The sequence below is a fragment of the Lissotriton vulgaris genome, chromosome 11, assembly GCF_964263255.1.
Source record: "Lissotriton vulgaris chromosome 11, aLisVul1.2, whole genome shotgun sequence".
NCBI classification, from domain to species: Eukaryota; Metazoa; Chordata; class Amphibia; order Caudata; family Salamandridae; genus Lissotriton; species Lissotriton vulgaris.
Genome location: NC_141699.1, coordinates 120,584,153 through 120,604,910, shown reverse-complemented (window position 1 = coordinate 120,604,910; position 20,758 = coordinate 120,584,153). Strand labels below are relative to the sequence as shown.

The 20,758-nt window shown below is 44.0% G+C and overlaps 5 non-coding genes across 5 annotated transcripts; all 5 read left to right on the top strand.

Annotated features, from left to right (window-relative positions):
* The first annotated feature begins 808 nt into the window (after positions 1-808).
* LOC147679197 (U4 spliceosomal RNA) lies at positions 809-948 on the top strand. Its single transcript, XR_015301654.1, has one exon. It is a non-coding gene; the product is annotated as a U4 spliceosomal RNA (small nuclear RNA).
* Positions 949-3,142: 2,194 nt separating this feature from the next.
* Positions 3,143-3,282, top strand: LOC147679196 (U4 spliceosomal RNA). Its single transcript, XR_015301688.1, has one exon. It is a non-coding gene; the product is annotated as a U4 spliceosomal RNA (small nuclear RNA).
* A 2,193-nt stretch (positions 3,283-5,475) lies between these two features.
* Positions 5,476-5,615, top strand: LOC147679195 (U4 spliceosomal RNA). Its single transcript, XR_015301682.1, has one exon. It is a non-coding gene; the product is annotated as a U4 spliceosomal RNA (small nuclear RNA).
* A 1,930-nt stretch (positions 5,616-7,545) lies between these two features.
* LOC147679194 (U4 spliceosomal RNA) lies at positions 7,546-7,685 on the top strand. The gene has a single exon (XR_015301630.1). It is a non-coding gene; the product is annotated as a U4 spliceosomal RNA (small nuclear RNA).
* Positions 7,686-19,828: 12,143 nt separating this feature from the next.
* Positions 19,829-19,968, top strand: LOC147679193 (U4 spliceosomal RNA). The gene has a single exon (XR_015301704.1). It is a non-coding gene; the product is annotated as a U4 spliceosomal RNA (small nuclear RNA).
* Positions 19,969-20,758: the final 790 nt, after the last annotated feature.

The following is a 20,758-nucleotide window of genomic DNA, read 5'->3' as shown; positions in this document are numbered from 1 at the left end:
TGCACAGACCAAGCGTTTGGAATGACTCATGGCTTTTTGCTTCACTTTCATGATCAACTTCAGCAATGCGTCACTTTTGTGCCAACACGTGTCAGAATTTCTGATGCATCTGTTAATCCTTGCACCATGGAGCACTGTATTGTAAATACAGCACATCCATAGTGGCACAAGGACATTCAGCACTGACGCAAGGAAAAATATGCATTTATGCAGATGCGTCAGATCCTTGTGAATCTTCCTCTAGAATGTTTTGAAAACCAGGAAACCAGTATATTGTACCCCCTAAAGCTAAAAATGATGAAATGCAGCAAATGCAACTATGTAGTGCAATGAAATGGCAGACTTGCAGTATGGAAAATGGAAAAATGTAGCTATGATTTATTTTCCTTTAAATTATTGCTGTTCCTCCTCTAGTAAACATTTGAAGACAGTGGGCCCTATGAGGATGCTATTATGAATTTGTGCTTCTTATATTTTCCACAACCCATGGCTAGCAGCATGGATCTCATCTTTGTCTGAAGGGATATCTGTCTGAGCATCAAATCCATACCTAGGGAGGGTGCTGCTTACCTGAAGAGCTATTTAGCATACAATTTCCCAGAATTCTCTGCGTGTGGCTAGCGACGGTTTGGGGCAGAGAGCTGATGGAAATTAGTAAAACAACGCCAACATATGTCTTACATTGCCTGTCAGAAGCAGTGGAGGTGTAGTTATGCATAAATAGATAAAATCTTTTGAAAAGGGTTCATGTTCTTTGTAACATGAGGTACTAGGGCGAGTGGGCATGAAATTCACACTATATTTGGTTAGCTTTGCGCAGTGGCAGTATCGTAGCCAATGAGGTTTAACCGAGGCGCGATTATTGCTTATTGAAAACTTTACCCAATACCCCGTCATGGAGACTTGAAATATAGTTGAAATGACAATTTTTGACAGTCTCTTCGGAGACTGGAGAATATGTAATAAAAAAATAAGATAGTTTGGGGCATATTATCAAGCCTGTGCGCTAAAATTATCGCCGCTTTATCGGCCGAAAACGGCCGATAAAGCGGCGATAATGGGCTTGATAATATGCTCTGTGGAATTCCAATCGAAGCCCATGTTAGATGTCTTCACATCTAACATGTGCTTCGATAAGAATTCCACAGAGCATATTATCAAGCCCATTATCGCCGCTTTATCGGCCGTTTTCGGCCGATAAAGCGGCGATAATTTTAGCGCACAGGCTTGATAATATGCCCCTTTATTTTTCAATGCGATTTACTTGCATAATTGTTATCTGTGACAAGGAGAAAACTGTGACTTTATTTGGCTTCAGTTTACTCTTTACGTTCTTTTTGTTTTCTCAGCTTTTTAAATACGGCAGTAACTTAGGGATTTTTTCTCCTTGATCAGTTTTCATAATTCTTGTATTTCTTCCTCTTTGTTCTCACCTTCGATCCCCGGATTCGCTCGGGTAGTTGATGGCCAGAGTACGGGCTTTATTTCCGCTCTCTGAGTTGACTCGCAGTCCGTTGCAGAGCTGGGCTCTTTCGAGGTCTCATCTCCCATTCAAATGTACACAAACCACCTAGAAAGTTTATTTCTGGGAGCAAAGGCGTTTGTTATCAGTAGGAAAATGCGGAGAGGGTTCATACAGATTGTATGGAGTGCTTGAAACAGAACAAGAACTGACAAAGCTGTTGTTTTTGTCATTTAACATTATGTAAAGTGTATTTTTAATGCTCTTTTTGTCACTGAGTAATTGATGTTACCCAGCTGTATGACAGGGGCGTAGCTTCCAATGTTGCAGCAGGTGCAGTGGCACTGGCGCCCACAGACCTGCGGGACCCACTGAACCCCGATTATTGCGGTATTTTATATTTCAAACATGAATAAGGGGTCCTATTTCCTTCCTTGCCCTAGGGCCCATTTTTTCACCTGAGAGCCATGAAAGGCTGCGTGGATCCTCCCTGATTTGAATCGGTGACAATGAGGTCACGCAAAGAGCTCTTGCGTGGCTGCATCAGCCCAACTGGGCTACATGATCCGGGAAAATTTGTTTGCTGCATGCCGACGGAGACACACAACGTACACACAGCCATTTACAGGGCACATATAAAAATCTGTATTGTGGCGCAGCTGCGGCGTAAATGTTGCGGCCCTTTTACAATGTGACGCATCTAGGGAGATGCGTCACATTATAAAGCCCTGCATCACATTATACCTGCGTCAGGCATAATGTATGCAGGGTGGGCGTTTCCACGAAAAAAAGCCTTGTAGAACTCACGCACTGAAATCTACAAGATTTCACTGCGTCACTTTACGCCTTCACTGCGGCAAAATCCCTACGCCTGCACAGACCAAGCGTTTGGAATGACTCATGGCTTTTTGCTTCACTTTCATGATCAACTTCAGCAATGCGTCACTTTTGTGCCAACACGTGTCAGAATTTCTGATGCATCTGTTAATCCTTGCACCATGGAGCACTGTATTGTAAATACAGCACATCCATAGTGGCACAAGGACATTCAGCACTGACGCAAGGAAAAATATGCATTTATGCAGATGCGTCAGATCCTTGTGAATCTTCCTCTAGAATGTTTTGAAAACCAGGAAACCAGTATATTGTACCCCCTAAAGCTAAAAATGATGAAATGCAGCAAATGCAACTATGTAGTGCAATGAAATGGCAGACTTGCAGTATGGAAAATGGAAAAATGTAGCTATGATTTATTTTCCTTTAAATTATTGCTGTTCCTCCTCTAGTAAACATTTGAAGACAGTGGGCCCTATGAGGATGCTATTATGAATTTGTGCTTCTTATATTTTCCACAACCCATGGCTAGCAGCATGGATCTCATCTTTGTCTGAAGGGATATCTGTCTGAGCATCAAATCCATACCTAGGGAGGGTGCTGCTTACCTGAAGAGCTATTTAGCATACAATTTCCCAGAATTCTCTGCGTGTGGCTAGCGACGGTTTGGGGCAGAGAGCTGATGGAAATTAGTAAAACAACGCCAACATATGTCTTACATTGCCTGTCAGAAGCAGTGGAGGTGTAGTTATGCATAAATAGATAAAATCTTTTGAAAAGGGTTCATGTTCTTTGTAACATGAGGTACTAGGGCGAGTGGGCATGAAATTCACACTATATTTGGTTAGCTTTGCGCAGTGGCAGTATCGTAGCCAATGAGGTTTAACCGAGGCGCGATTATTGCTTATTGAAAACTTTACCCAATACCTCGTCATGGAGACTTGAAATATAGTTGAAATGACAATTTTTGACAGTCTCTTCGGAGACTGGAGAATATGTAATAAAAAAATAAGATAGTTTGGGGCATATTATCAAGCCTGTGCGCTAAAATTATCGCCGCTTTATCGGCCGAAAACGGCCGATAAAGCGGCGATAATGGGCTTGATAATATGCTCTGTGGAATTCCAATCGAAGCCCATGTTAGATGTCTTCACATCTAACATGTGCTTCGATAAGAATTCCACAGAGCATATTATCAAGCCCATTATCGCCGCTTTATCGGCCGTTTTCGGCCGATAAAGCGGCGATAATTTTAGCGCACAGGCTTGATAATATGCCCCTTTATTTTTCAATGCGATTTACTTGCATAATTGTTATCTGTGACAAGGAGAAAACTGTGACTTTATTTGGCTTCAGTTTACTCTTTACGTTCTTTTTGTTTTCTCAGCTTTTTAAATACGGCAGTAACTTAGGGATTTTTTCTCCTTGATCAGTTTTCATAATTCTTGTATTTCTTCCTCTTTGTTCTCACCTTCGATCCCCGGATTCGCTCGGGTAGTTGATGGCCAGAGTACGGGCTTTATTTCCGCTCTCTGAGTTGACTCGCAGTCCGTTGCAGAGCTGGGCTCTTTCGAGGTCTCATCTCCCATTCAAATGTACACAAACCACCTAGAAAGTTTATTTCTGGGAGCAAAGGCGTTTGTTATCAGTAGGAAAATGCGGAGAGGGTTCATACAGATTGTATGGAGTGCTTGAAACAGAACAAGAACTGACAAAGCTGTTGTTTTTGTCATTTAACATTATGTAAAGTGTATTTTTAATGCTCTTTTTGTCACTGAGTAATTGATGTTACCCAGCTGTATGACAGGGGCGTAGCTTCCAATGTTGCAGCAGGTGCAGTGGCACTGGCGCCCACAGACCTGCGGGACCCACTGAACCCCGATTATTGCGGTATTTTATATTTCAAACATGAATAAGGGGTCCTATTTCCTTCCTTGCCCTAGGGCCCATTTTTTCACCTGAGAGCCATGAAAGGCTGCGTGGATCCTCCCTGATTTGAATCGGTGACAATGAGGTCACGCAAAGAGCTCTTGCGTGGCTGCATCAGCCCAACTGGGCTACATGATCCGGGAAAATTTGTTTGCTGCATGCCGACGGAGACACACAACGTACACACAGCCATTTACAGGGCACATATAAAAATCTGTATTGTGGCGCAGCTGCGGCATAAATGTTGCGGCCCTTTTACAATGTGACGCATCTAGGGAGATGCGTCACATTATAAAGCCCTGCATCACATTATACCTGCGTCAGGCATAATGTATGCAGGGTGGGCGCTTCCACGAAAAAAAGCCTTGTAGAACTCACGCACTGAAATCTACAAGATTTCACTGCGTCACTTTACGCCTTCACTGCGGCAAAATCCCTAGGCCTGCACAGACCAAGCGTTTGGAATGACTCATGGCTTTTTGCTTCACTTTCATGATCAACTTCAGCAATGCGTCACTTTTGTGCCAACACATGTGTCAGATTCTCTGATGCATCTGTTAATCCTTGCACCATGGAGCACTGTATTGTAAATACAGCACATCCATAGTGGCACAAGGACATTCAGCACTGACGCAAGGAAAAATATGCATCTATGCAGATGCGTCAGATCCTTGTGAATCTTCCCCTAGAATGTTTTGAAAACCAGGAAACCAGTATATTGTACCCCCTAAAGCTAAAAATGAAATGCAGCAAATGCAACTATGTAGTGCAATGAAATGGCAGACTTGCAGTATGGAAAATGGAAAAATGTAGCTATGATTTATTTTCCTTTAAATTATTGCTGTTCCTCCTCTAGTAAACATTTGAAGACAGTGGGCCCTATGAGGATGCTATTATGAATTTGTGCTTCTTATATTTTCCACAACCCATGGCTAGCAGCCTAGATCTCATCTTTGTGTGAAGGGATATCTGTCTGAGCATCAAATCCATACCTAGGGAGGGTGCTGCTTACCTGAAGAGCTATTTAGCATACAATTTCCCAGAATTCTCTGCGTGTGGCTAGCGACGGTTTGGGGCAGAGAGCTGATGGAAATTAGTAAAACAACGCCAACATATGTCTTACATTGCCTGTCAGAAGCAGTGGAGGTGTAGTTATGCATAAATAGATAAAATCTTTTGAAAAGGGTTCATGTTCTTTGTAACATGAGGTACTAGGGCGAGTGGGCATGAAATTCACACTATAATTGGTTAGCTTTGCGCAGTGGCAGTATCGTAGCCAATGAGGTTTAACCGAGGCGCGATTATTGCTTATTGAAAACTTTACCCAATACCCCGTCATGGAGACTTGAAATATAGTTGAAATGACAATTTTTGATAGTCTCTTCGGAGACTGGAAAATATGTAATAAAAAAATAAGATAGTTTATTTTTCAATGCGATTTACTTGCATAATTGTTATCTGTGACAAGGAGAAAACTGTGACTTTATTTGGCTTCAGTTTACTCTTTACGTTCTTTTTGTTTTCTCAGCTTTTTAAATACGGCAGTAACTTAGGGATTTTTTCTCCTTGATCAGTTTTCATAATTCTTGTATTTCTTCCTCTTTGTTCTCACCTTCGATCCCCGGATTCGCTCAGGTAGTTGATGGCCAGAGTACGGGCTTTGTTTCCGCTCTCTGAGTTGACTCGCAGTCCGTTGCAGAGCTGGGCTCTTTCGAGGTCTCATCTCCCATTCAAATGTACACAAACCACCTAGAAAGTTTATTTCTGGGAGCAAAGGCGTTTGTTATCAGTAGGAAAATGCGGAGAGGGTTCATACAGATTGTATGGAGTGCTTGAAACAGAACAAGAACTGACAAAGCTGTTGTTTTTGTCATTTAACATTATGTAAAGTGTATTTTTAATGCTCTTTTTGTCACTGAGTAATTGATGTTACCCAGCTGTATGACAGGGGCGTAGCTTCCATTGTTGCAGCAGGTGCAGTGGCACTGGCGCCCACAGACCTGCGGGACCCACTGAACCCCGATTATTGCGGTATTTTATATTTCAAACATGAATAAGGGGTCCTATTTCCTTCCTTGCCCTAGGGCCCATTTTTTCACCTGAGAGCCATGAAAGGCTGCGTGGATCCTCCCTGATTTGAATCGGTGACAATGAGGTCACGCAAAGAGCTCTTGCATGGCTGCATCAGCCCAACTGGGCTACATGATCCGGGAAAATTTGTATGCTGCATGCCGACGGAGACACACAACGTACACACAGCCATTTACAGGGCACATATAAAAATCTGTATTGTGGCGCAGCTGCGGCGTAAATGTTGCGGCCCTTTTACAATGTGACGCATCTAGGGAGATGCGTCACATTATAAAGCCCTGCATCAAATTATACCTGCGTCAGGCATAATGTATGCAGGGTGGGCGTTTCCACGAAAAAAAGCCTTGTAGAACTCACGCACTGAAATCTGCAAGATTTCACTGCGTCACTTTACGCCTTCACTGCGGCAAAATCCCTACGCCTGCACAGACCAAGCGTTTGGAATGACTCATGGCTTTTTGCTTCACTTTCATGATCAACTTCAGCAATGCGTCACTTTTGTGCCAACACATGTGTCAGAATTTTGGATGCATCTGTTAATCCTTGCACCATGGAGCACTGTATTGTAAATACAGCACATCCATAGTGGCACAAGGACATTCAGCACTGACGCAAGGAAAAGTATGCATCTATGCAGATGCGTCAGATCCTTGTGAATCTTCCCCTAAAATGTTTTGAAAACCAGGAAACCAGTATATTGTACCCCCTAATGCTAAAAATGAAATGCAGCAAATGCAACCATATAGTGCAATGAAATGGCAGACTTGCAGTATGGAAAATGGAAAAATGTAGCTATGATTTATTTTCCTTTAAATTATTGCTGTTCCTCCTCTAGTATACATTTGAAGACAGTGGGCCCTAGGAGGATGCTATTATGAATTTGTGCTTCTTTTATTTTCCACAACCCATGGCTAGCAGCCTAGATCTCATATTTGTGTGAAGGGATATCTGTCTGAGCATCAAATCCATACCTAGGGAGGGTGCTGCTTACCTGAAGAGCTATTTAGCATACAATTTCCAAGAATTCTCTGCGTGTGGCTAGCGACGGTTTGGGGCAGAGAGCTGATGGAAATTAGTAAAACAACGCCAACATATGTCTTACATTGCCTGTCAGAAGCAGTGGAGGTGTAGTTATGCATAAATAGATAAAATCTTTTGAAAAGGGTTCATGTTCTTTGTAACATGAGGTACTAGGGCGAGTGGGCATGAAATTCACACTATAATTGGTTAGCTTTGCGCAGTGGCAGTATCGTAGCCAATGAGGTTTAACCGAGGCGCGATTATTGCTTATTGAAAACTTTACCCAATACCCCGTCATGGAGACTTGAAATATAGTTGAAATGACAATTTTTGATAGTCTCTTCAGAGACTGGAGAATATGTAATAAAAAAATAAGATAGTTTATTTTTCAATGCGATTTACTTGCATAATTGTTATCTGTGACAAGGAGAAAACTGTGACTTTATTTGGCTTCAGTTTACTCTTTACGTTCTTTTTGTTTTCTCAGCTTTTTAAATACGGCAGTAACTTAGGGATTTTTTCTCCTTGATCAGTTTTCATAATTCTTGTATTTCTTCCTCTTTGTTCTCACCTTCGATCCCCGGATTCGCTCCGGTAGTTGATGGCCAGAGTACGGGCTTTGTTTCCGCTCTCTGAGTTGACTTGCAGTCCGTTGCAGAGCTGGGCTCTTTCGAGGTCTCATCTCCCATTCAAATGTACACAAACCACCTAGAAAGTTTATTTCTGGGAGCAAAGGCGTTTGTTATAAGTAGGAAAATGCGGAGAGGGTTCATACAGATTGTATGGAGTGCTTGAAACAGAACAAGAACTGACAAAGCTGTTGTTTTTGTCATTTAACATTATGTAAAGTGTATTTTTTAATGCTCTTTGTGTCACTGAGTAATTGATGTTACCCAGCTGTATGACAGGGGCGTAGCTTCCATTGTTGCAGCAGGTGCAGTGGCACTGGCGCCCACAGACCTGTGGGACCTACTGAACCCCGATTATTGCGGTATTTTATATTTCAAACATGAATAAGGGGTCCTATTTCCTTCCTTGCCCTAGGGCCCATTTTTTCACCTGAGAGCCATGAAAGGCTGCGTGGATCCTCCCTGATTTGAATCGGTGACAGTGAGGTCACGCAAAGAGCTCTTGCGTGGCTGCATCAGCCCAACTGGGCTACATGATCCGGGAAAATTTGTATGCTGCATGCCGACGGAGACACACAACGTACACACAGCCATTTACAGGGCACATATAAAAATCTGTATTGTGGCGCAGCTGCGGCGTAAATGTTGCGGCCCTTTTACAATGTGACGCATCTACGGAGATGCGTCACATTATAAAGCCCTGCATCACATTATACCTGCGTCAGGCATAATGTATGCAGGGTGGGCGTTTCCACGAAAAAAAGCCTTGTAGAACTCACGCACTGAAATCTACAAGATTTCACTGCGTCACTTTACGCCTTCACTGCGGCAAAATCCCTACGCCTGCACAGACCAAGCGTTTGGAATGACTCATGGCTTTTTGCTTCACTTTCATGATCAACTTCAGCAATGCGTCACTTTTGTGCCAATGCATGTGTCAGAATTTTGGATGCATCTGTTAATCCTTGCACCATGGAGCACTGTATTGTAAATACAGCACATCCATAGTGGCACAAGGACATTCAGCACTGACGCAAGGAAAAGTATGCATCTATGCAGATGCGTCAGATCCTTGTGAATCTTCCCCTAGAATGTTTTGAAAACCAGGAAACCAGTATATTGTACCCCCTAAAGCTAAAAATGAAATGCAGCAAATGCAACTATATAGTGCAATGAAATGGCAGACTTGCAGTATGGAAAATGGAAAAATGTAGCTATGATTTATTTTCCTTTAAATTATTGCTGTTCCTCCTCTAGTATACATTTGAAGACAGTGGGCCCTAGGAGGATGCTATTATGAATTTGTGCTTCTTTTATTTTCCACAACCCATGGCTAGCAGCCTAGATCTCATATTTGTGTGAAGGGATATCTGTCTGAGTGAAAAAAACAGGAGTATAACCCATAGACCAAAATGGGACTGGGTACGTAAATTGTAATAAGAAACAATGTCCCACTAGGTATCACTAATAAAGACAGTTCAAAATTATGCATACAGTACGTATTGCAAGAAAGGAACACCAGGGAGTCTCAGTACATTTTGTGAGAGGGTTATTAATCACCAATTGCATTAGACACGGGAAGCACAGTTAAGGCAGCACTGTACATGAAAAAAACATCATGAAGCAACCCAAATAACACTTGGTGAAAATGTGATGACGCAGTGATAGTGACGACGCAAGTGAAAGTGAAAAGCAGCGTGGTCGGCGCAAAGTGATAAAAACACTCAAATAAAGGCTTTCACATTAAATATATACAATTAGACATGTTGAATTTGAGATAGTGATAAGCCTATTGGTAGTGCGCCGTGAAATCGCGCTGTTGTTGTCGACGGCGTTTCGATCCTCTATGATTCGGGATCCTCTTCAGGACAGGGTTGGCGTTGAATTAAGGTGCTGCATGGGAAAATAATTAATATTAGGAGAGCGGGCAAGAAGCGGAGGCTAAAAAGGAACGTGGAAGTGTGCCGAGTGATCTGGCGCTTTACAGTTAACATGAAGTTTAAAAAAGGGGGGGGGGGGCGGGGGGGGGGGTTTAAAAGGAAGGATCAATTGGTGTGGCCAGTGGGGGATGGCATGCCATTATTGGTGCTTAAGGAAGGTGAGACTGGAGTGGAGGTGGGGCGGGGGCAGAGGAGGGGAAGGGGGGGGGGGGTTTGGGGGGGGGGAAAAGGGCAAGGGTTAAGTTAGACCAACCTGAAAGATTAGGTACACTAACTGGATCCAGTGGTGGGTAGTGGGTCCGGGGCCTCGTACACATTTAATGAGTGTAGTTTCAGGTAATGGTCACAGCGCCTGAAATTGAGAAGGGGATGCATCGATCGGTCTATGCGTTTAAACCAACAGTTAGGTGAGGGTACAAATTGTGCCTAATGCCGCCGAGTTACGGTCGGTATAGCAGGTACCTGAATCGCTGGAAGCAGAGCGTTGCAGGTTAGGAATCAAGCGATCACGCTGGGCGATTAGACATTCGATTCCGTCTAGGTGGAGTGCCTAAAGGGGGGAAATGCGAAGAGCGATTAGGTGCTATGGTATACGGTCCGGAGCGGCGGTCACACTGGTAGCGCGTGTTCCACCAGGCAAGGGGTAGTTAGTTACCTGGGTAAGTCAGGCAGCGGTTGCCGATTAGATCTAGGCAGTAGCGTCCCGTGCAGAGTAGCGGGTAGACTACCGGTCGTGAACCAAACCAGGAAGTAACCGATCCGGAGGGGGCGGGGCTGCAGGGAGGGAGGGGGCGGGACGGGGTGGGAAACAGGAGTGGTAGTACCGCCCATCGGCTAAGGCTGTTCGTGGGCGCAGGAAAACGTGGCGAAGGTATTGCATATATTACACCGTTGCAATTACAATTAGATGAATATTTACAACTTACATCAGAGTGAATATATGACCAAACTAAAATAGCAGGGTAACAGTAAAAATCATGTAACGAGCCAAATCACAATCTAAACATTAGGCATGTACTCGGTGAGCTTGAAAGTTCAGAGTATGGCAGAATTCTAGTGTAGGAGGTTAGGGAGATTTATACAGGTATTAGTAGTTTCACAGGGGTCGTAGTAATAGTGGGGACTGGGGAAGGAGACATTCATGAACTTGTAAAGGGGTTCAGGTGATGACTGTGCTGCTCCATTCATCAAGGGTGTTCAGACCCCTATTTACGGAGTCTGTGAGTGAGATCCATTTGCATTCAGCTCGATTTAGGAGTGCGTTTATATTGCCACCTCTGGTTGGAAGTGTGAGATGTTCAATTACTTGCCACCTAATATCAGTGTCCCGGTGGCCTTTTTCAATGAAGTGTGAAACAAGGGGGGCTGACAGCACTTGGCAGTTGACTCGGCTCTTATGTTGGATAATGCGCTGTTTCACCATTTGTGTGGTCAGGCCAATGTAAAGTAGGTCGCAGGGACAGCGGATTGCATAAATCACATTAGTGGTTTTGCAGTTAGTATGACATGTAAGTTCGTATCTTTTCTCATTGTACAGAAACTCTTTGGTGTTAGTAGTGAGTTCGCAAACACTGCAGCTTTGGCACTTGAAATGTCCAAGGATTGGGGGCAAGCCCCAGGAGGAGGTGATAGTGTTCTGGTTTCTGGTTGTTTCCGGCCAGGTAATCGCACGTACCAGATGATTCGCAATATTGTTACTGCGTTGGTATGAGAACAAAGGTGGGTCTCGGAATTGTTCTTCGCATCTTAACACCGTCCAGTTTTTCTTAATGATGGAACTCACTTTGTTGCTGTCTGGTCCAAATGTCGACACAAAGGGAATCCTTGTCATAGGTTCTCTGGTTTTGGGTATTAGTAAGTTTTCACGATGGAAGTACCAGGCACGTTTTTTAGCTCTGGTAACCAATCTACGAGGGTAGCCTCTATGTACAAGTTTGTTCATCAGGATGTCTGCTTCGCGAAAGTAGTCTTTCTTCCATTTACAGTTGCGCCTGATACATAAAAATTGACCAAAGGGCAATCCGTCTTTGAGTCCTCTTGGGTGATGGCTTGAGTAGTGGAGCAGGGTGTTCCGTTCTGTAGGTTTTCGGTAGAGGCTGGTCCCCAATTTTCCATCCTCGGCATGTATAATCACATCTAGGAATGGTAGGTCGTTAACTTTGGATTCACTGGTGAAGTTTAGATGTTCTTGACTGTTATTGAGCCACTCAATGAAAAGTGTTAAATCATCGGAAGAACCATGCCAGAGGAGAAGGATGTCGTCAATGTAGCGACGCCAAAGCCCCACATGTTGGAGGTGGGGATTGATTGGGTTAAGGAATAATGATTGCTCCAGATTATGTACATAGAGAATCGCAAAGTTGGGTGCAAAGCAAGCGCCCATTGAGACTCCTTTGACTTGTAAATAGTAAGTATCGCGATACAAAAAGTAGTTGTTTTGTAGGGCAATTCGAAGTAAGTCCATGATAAATTCTGTTGGGAGTCTCGCGGGTAGTGGTCTGGTTAGTAGTAGGTCCTGAATGACTTGGAGGCCTTCTCTGTGAGGGATGTTTGTATACAATGATTCTATGTCCAGACTGACCATGAGTTGAGCGGTAGTATCGAATTCTTTGTTCTCTATAGTTGTGATGAGATCCATAGTATCTCGTATATAGGTGTCGGTTAACGGTACAAATTCTTTTATGATGGCATCGATGAATTTGCCCAAGGGTTCAAGGATTGACCCGCAACCGGAAACAATAGGTCGACCCGGGGGATTGGTGGTATTCTTGTGAATTTTGGGCAGGACGTATAGGACGGGTGTCCTAGGATGAGAGTTGTTAAGAAAGGCATGTTCTTTTTTGGTAATGATGCCAAGTTCTCTGGCTGAGGATGTTGTCCTGAGTATTTTCGATTTGATGTCTTGCAAAGGTTCTTTTGTGAGAGGTCGGTAATGTTCCAAGTTGCACAGTTGTCGTTTGATTTCAGTGTCATATTGATCAATGTCCATTTTGACAATTCCTCCGCCTTTATCGGCAGGCTTAATGATAATTTGGTTATTGTTTCTAAGAGACTGCAGAGCATTCTTTTCTGTTAGGGGTAAGTTATAGGGGGTGAATTTTGAAGAGGTTTTGAGGTCCAGCACTTCCTTCATAACCAGTTTCTCAAAGGTCAGGATTTCCGGTGACATTTGATTGGTGGGAGGGTTGAAGGTAGAAGGAGGTCGGAATATGGATTGATTCTGGTAATTGGACTCAGTTTTATCCGCAAATAAATGTTTAAGTCGTATCCTTCTAAAGAATTTAAGTAGGTCAGCTTGGAGATTGAGGAAGTTCGTACGTTCCGTGGGGACAAAGGACAGTCCCCTGGACAGTAAACGTGTTTCATCAGATGTCATAATGTGTTTAGACAGGTTGAAAATAGGGATGGTAAGGTCCACGTCCTGGGCTGCACTTTCAGTGTTTATTGTTGTTGCCCCCATTGATAGAACCTGTTCCGAGTCCGTCGTTCTCCTGGGACTTGTGGTTGGTATTGCCGGTTCCTTGTTTGGCGATTTTGTGGAGGGGGTTGGCCGCGGCCGCGGCCCCTGCCTAAAAAACCGGGTGGCAAGAGGGGTTGGGGCCTGTTGCTGGAGGTGGAGGCTCCTGGATCTAGTTCTTCTGCTGATGTGTTGGATGAGTCAGAGAAAGTGACTCTTTGGTTGTTCCGGAATCTACCCCAGTTCTGTGACCTTGGTGGATTATATGGAGTGTTGAAGAACTCCTCGTTTAGGTAGGGGTAAGTATTTTCCACTTTGTAGAATTTAATATCCTTCTCTATTTTGTTTACTTTTTTGTTGGTTTCAAAGGTGCAGAAGGTTTCAATTGTTTTATTAATTTTCTCAAGGAGACTTTTTGCATCGGCCAGTGAGTCGTCTGCTGCGATGAGTTTTTCAAGTTCCTCAATTTCTTGAAGCTCCAAGCGGCTATGTTCTACGGCGGTGTCAATTCCTAGAACCATCCAATGGCGTGAGCATGTGGTGGCGAGGTGGCTGAAACTAGATCTGAATTTTGGATCTTGAGTGAAGATAGCAGGGACGTTCCTTATTTGTAAGCCTACCGGTATGACACCCCCCTTTTTTTAAACTTCATGTTAACTGTAAAGCGCCAGATCACTCGGCACACTTCCACGTTCCTTTTTAGCCTCCGCTTCTTGCCCGCTCTCCTAATATTAATTATTTTCCCATGCAGCACCTTAATTCAACGCCAACCCTGTCCTGAAGAGGATCCCGAATCATAGAGGATCGAAACGCCGTCGACAACAACAGCGCGATTTCACGGCGCACTACCAATAGGCTTATCACTATCTCAAATTCAACATGTCTAATTGTATATATTTAATGTGAAAGCCTTTATTTGAGTGTTTTTATCACTTTGCGCCGACCACGCTGCTTTTCACTTTCACTTGCGTCGTCACTATCACTGCGTCATCACATTTTCACCAAGTGTTATTTGGGTTGCTTCATGATGTTTTTTTCATGTACAGTGCTGCCTTAACTGTGCTTCCCGTGTCTAATGCAATTGGTGATTAATAACCCTCTCACAAAATGTACTGAGACTCCCTGGTGTTCCTTTCTTGCAATACGTACTGTATGCATAATTTTGAACTGTCTTTATTAGTGATACCTAGTGGGACATTGTTTCTTATTACAATTTACGTACCCAGTCCCATTTTGGTCTATGGGTTATACTCCTGTTTTTTTCACTCATTAGTGAGCAGCTGCTGAGCTGCGAGAGTAGTACCATATGGTACTAACTATATGTGCTTTATTCATTCAAGCCTTTAGTTGTGTAGTAGTTTTTAGATACACACTATGTCCAAGGAGTCTCTTACTTACTCAGAAGAGTACATTCAGTCGAAGCTTACAGGGCCATCACTCCTTTCAGGCTCTGCTGCTTCTACCTCGACCACTTCCACCCCTAATTCCTCCAAAGTTTTACTTGACAAACTTGAAAAACTAAAGAAAAAGCAAATACGCACGGATCTCCATGCACGAATGCTTACAGATTACCTAAGATCGGGTGTCATACCGGTAGGCTTACAAATAAGGAACGTCCCTGCTATCTTCACTCAAGATCCAAAATTCAGATCTAGTTTCAGCCACCTCGCCACCACATGCTCACGCCATTGGATGGTTCTAGGAATTGACACCGCCGTAGAACATAGCCGCTTGGAGCTTCAAGAAATTGAGGAACTTGAAAAACTCATCGCAGCAGACGACTCACTGGCCGATGCAAAAAGTCTCCTTGAGAAAATTAATAAAACAATTGAAACCTTCTGCACCTTTGAAACCAACAAAAAAGTAAACAAAATAGAGAAGGATATTAAATTCTACAAAGTGGAAAATACTTACCCCTACCTAAACGAGGAGTTCTTCAACACTCCATATAATCCACCAAGGTCACAGAACTGGGGTAGATTCCGGAACAACCAAAGAGTCACTTTCTCTGACTCATCCAACACATCAGCAGAAGAACTAGATCCAGGAGCCTCCACCTCCAGCAACAGGCCCCAACCCCTCTTGCCACCCGGTTTTTTAGGCAGGGGCCGCGGCCGCGGCCAACCCCCTCCACAAAATCGCCAAACAAGGAACCGGCAATACCAACCACAAGTCCCAGGAGAACGACGGACTCGGAACAGGTTCTATCAATGGGGGCAACAACAATAAACACTGAAAGTGCAGCCCAGGACGTGGACCTTACCATCCCTATATTCAACCTGTCTAAACACATTATGACATCTGATGAAACACGTTTACTGTCCAGGGGACTGTCCTTTGTCCCCACGGAACGTACGAACTTCCTCAATCTCCAAGCTGACCTACTTAAATTCTTTAGAAGGATACGACTTAAACATTTCTTTGCGGATAAAACTGAGTCCAATTACCAGAATCAATCCATATTCCGACCTCCTTCTACCTTCAACCCTCCCACCAATCAAATGTCACCGGAAATCCTGACCTTTGAGAAACTGGTTATGAAGGAAGTGCTGGACCTCAAAACCTCTTCAAAATTCACCCCCTATAACTTACCCCTAACAGAAAAGAATGCTCTGCAGTCTCTTAGAAACAATAACCAAATTATCATTAAGCCTGCCGATAAAGGCGGAGGAATTGTCATAATGGACATTGATCAATATGACACTGAAATCAAACGACAACTGTGCAACTTGGAACATTACCGACCTCTCACAAAAGACCCTTTGCAAGACATCAAATCGAAAATACTCAGGACAACATCCTCAGCCAGAGAACTTGGCATCATTACCAAAAAAGAACATGCCTTTCTTAACAACTCTCATCCTAGGACACCCGTCCTATACGTCCTGCCCAAAATTCACAAGAATACCACCAATCCCCCGGGTCGACCTATTGTTTCCGGTTGCGGGTCAATCCTTGAACCCTTGGGCAAATTCATCGATGCCATCATAAAAGAATTTGTACCGTTAACCGACACCTATATACGAGATACTATGGATCTCATCACAACTATAGAGAACAAAGAATTCGATACTACCGCTCAACTCATGGTCAGTCTGGACATAGAATCATTGTATACAAACATCCCTCACAGAGAAGGCCTCCAAGTCATTCAGGACCTACTACTAACCAGACCACTACCCGCGAGACTCCCAACAGAATTTATCATGGACTTACTTCGAATTGCCCTACAAAACAACTACTTTTTGTATCGCGATACTTACTATTTACAAGTCAAAGGAGTCTCAATGGGCGCTTGCTTTGCACCCAACTTTGCGATTCTCTATGTACATAATCTGGAGCAATCATTATTCCTTAACCCAATCAATCCCCACCTCCAACATGTGGGGCTTTGGCGTCGCTACATTGACGACATCCTTCTCCTCTGGCATGGTTCTTCCGATGATTTAACACTTTTCATTGAGTGGCTCAATAACAGTCAAGAACATTCTAAACTTCACCAGTGAATCCAAAGTTAACGACCTACCATTCCTAGATGTGATTATACATGCCGAGGATGGAAAATTGGGGACCAGCCTCTACCGAAAACCTACAGAACGGAACACCCTGCTCCACTACTCAAGCCATCACCCAAGAGGCTCAAAGACGGATTGCCCTTTGGTCAATTTTTATGTATCAGGCGCAACTGTAAATGGAAGAAAGACTACTTTCGCGAAGCAGACATCCTGATGAACAAACTTGTACATAGAGGCTACCCTCGTAGATTGGTTACCAGAGCTAAAAAACGTGCCTGGTACTTCCATCGTGAAAACTTACTAATACCCAAAACCAGAGAACCTATGACAAGGATTCCCTTTGTGTCGACATTTGGACCAGACAGCAACAAAGTGAGTTCCATCATTAAGAAAAACTGGACGGTGTTAAGATGCGAAGAACAATTCCGAGACCCACCTTTGTTCTCATACCAACGCAGTAACAATATTGCGAATCATCTGGTACGTGCGATTACCTGGCCGGAAACAACCAGAAACCAGAACACTATCACCTCCTCCTGGGGCTTGCCCCCAATCCTTGGACATTTCAAGTGCCAAAGCTGCAGTGTTTGCGAACTCACTACTAACACCAAAGAGTTTCTGTACAATGAGAAAAGATACGAACTTACATGTCATACTAACTGCAAAACCACTAATGTGATTTATGCAATCCGCTGTCCCTGCGACCTACTTTACATTGGCCAGACCACACAAATGGTGAAACAGCGCATTATCCAACATAAGAGCCGAGTCAACTGCCAAGTGCTGTCAGCCCCCCTTGTTTCACACTTCATTGAAAAAGGCCACCGGGACACTGATATTAGGTGGCAAGTAATTGAACATCTCACACTTCCAACCAGAGGTGGCAATATAAACGCACTCCTAAATCGAGCTGAATGCAAATGGATCTCACTCACAGACTCCGTAAATAGGGGTCTGAACACCCTTGATGAATGGAGCAGCACAGTCATCACCTGAACCCCTTTACAAGTTCATGAATGTCTCCTTCCCCAGTCCCCACTATTACTACGACCCCTGTGAAACTACTAATACCTGTATAAATCTCCCTAACCTCCTACACTAGAATTCTGCCATACTCTGAACTTTCAAGCTCACCGAGTACATGCCTAATGTTTAGATTGTGATTTGGCTCGTTACATGATTTTTACTGTTACCCTGCTATTTTAGTTTGGTCATATATTCACTCTGATGTAAGTTGTAAATATTCATCTAATTGTAATTGCAACGGTGTAATATATGCAATACCTTCGCCACGTTTTCCTGCGCCCACGAACAGCCTTAGCCGATGGGCGGTACTACCACTCCTGTTTCCCACCCCGTCCCGCCCCCTCCCTCCCTGCAGCCCCGCCCCCTCCGGATCGGTTACTTCCTGGTTTGGTTCACGACCGGTAGTCTACCCGCTACTCTGCACGGGACGCTACTGCCTAGATCTAATCGGCAACCGCTGCCTGACTTACCCAGGTAACTAACTACCCCTTGCCTGGTGGAACACGCGCTACCAGTGTGACCGCCGCTCCGGACCGTATACCATAGCACCTAATCGCTCTTCGCATTTCCCCCCTTTAGGCACTCCACCTAGACGGAATCGAATGTCTAATCGCCCAGCGTGATCGCTTGATTCCTAACCTGCAACGCTCTGCATCCAGCGATTCAGGTACCTGCTATATCGACCGTAACTCGGCGGCATTAGGCACAATTTGTACCCTCACCTAACTGTTGGTTTAAACGCATAGACCGATCGATGCATCCCCTTCTCAATTTCAGGCGCTGTGACCATTACCTGAAACTACACTCATTAAATGTGTACGAGGCCCCGGACCCACTACCCACCACTGGATCCAGTTAGTGTACCTAATCTTTCAGGTTGGTCTAACTTAACCCTTGCCCTTTCCCCCCCCCCCAACCCCCCCCCCCCCCTTCCCCTCCTCTCCCCCCGCCCCACCTCCACTCCAGTCTCACCTTCCTTAAGCACCAATAATGGCATGCCATCCCCCACTGGCCACACCAATTGATCCTTCCTTTTAAACCCCCCCCCCGCCCCCCCCCCTTTTTTTAAACTTCATGTTAACTGTAAAGCGCCAGATCACTCGGCACACTTCCACGTTCCTTTTTAGCCTCCGCTTCTTGCCCGCTCTCCTAATATTAATTATTTTCCCATGCAGCACCTTAATTCAACGCCAACCCTGTCCTGAAGAGGATCCCGAATCATAGAGGATCGAAACGCCGTCGACAACAACAGCGCGATTTCACGGCGCACTACCAATAGGCTTATCACTATCTCAAATTCAACATGTCTAATTGTATATATTTAATGTGAAAGCCTTTATTTGAGTGTTTTTATCACTTTGCGCCGACCACGCTGCTTTTCACTTTCACTTGCGTCGTCACTATCACTGCGTCATCACATTTTCACCAAGTGTTATTTGGGTTGCTTCATGATGTTTTTTTCATGTACAGTGCTGCCTTAACTGTGCTTCCCGTGTCTAATGCAATTGGTGATTAATAACCCTCTCACAAAATGTACTGAGACTCCCTGGTGTTCCTTTCTTGCAATACGTACTGTATGCATAATTTTGAACTGTCTTTATTAGTGATACCTAGTGGGACATTGTTTCTTATTACAAGGGATATCTGTCTGAGCATCAAATCCATACCTAGGGAGGGTGCTGCTTACCTGAAGAGCTATTTAGCATACAATTTCCCAGAATTCTCTGCGTGTGGCTAGCGACGGTTTGGGGCAGAGAGCTGATGGAAATTAGTAAAACAACGCCAACATATGTCTTACATTGCCTGTCAGAAGCAGTGGAGGTGTAGTTATGCATAAATAGATAAAATCTTTTGAAAAGGGTTCATGTTCGTTGTAACATGAGGTACTAGGGCGAGTGGGCATGAAATTCACACTATAATTGGTTAGCTTTGCGCAGTGGCAGTATCGTAGCCAATGAGGTTTAACCGAGGCGCGATTATTGCTTATTGAAAACTTTACCCAATACCCCGTCATGGAGATTTGAAATATAGTTGAAATGACAATTTTTGACAGTCTCTTCGGAGACTGGAGAATATGTAATAAAAAACTAAGATAGTTTATTTTTCAATGCGATTTACTTGCATAATTGTTATCTGTGACAAGGAGAAAACTGTGACTTTATTTGGCTTCAGTTTACTCTTTACGTTCTTTTTGTTTTCTTGGCTTTTTAAATACGGCAGTAACTTAGGGATTTTTTCTCCTTGATCAGTTTTCATAATTCTTGTATTTCTTCCTCTTTGTTCTCACCTTCGATCCCTGCATTCGCTCGGGTAGTTGATGGCCAGAGTACGGGCTTTGTTTCCGCTCTCTGAGTTGACTCGCAGTCCGTTGCAGAGCTGGGCTCTTTCGAGGTCTCATCTCCCATTCAAATGTACACAAACCACCTAGAAAGTTTATTTCTGGTAGCAAAGGCGTTTGTTATCAGTAGGAAAATGCGGAGAGGGTTCATACAGATTGTATGGAGTGCTTGAAACAGAACAAGAACTGACAAAGCTGTTGTTTTTGTCATTTAACATTATGTAAAGTGTATTTTTAATGCTCTTTTTGTCACTGAGTAATTGATGTTACCCAGCTGTATGACAGGGGCGTAGCTTCCATTGTTGCAGCAGGTGCAGTGGCACTGGCGCCCACAGACCTGCGGGACCCACCGAACCCCGATTATTGCGGTATTTTATATTTCAAACATGAATAAGGGGTCCTATTTCCTTCCTTGCCCTAGGGCCCATTTTTTCACCTGAGAGCCATGAAAGGCTGCGTGGATCCTCCCTGATTTGAATCGGTGACAATGAGGTCACGCAAAGAGCTCTTGCGTGGC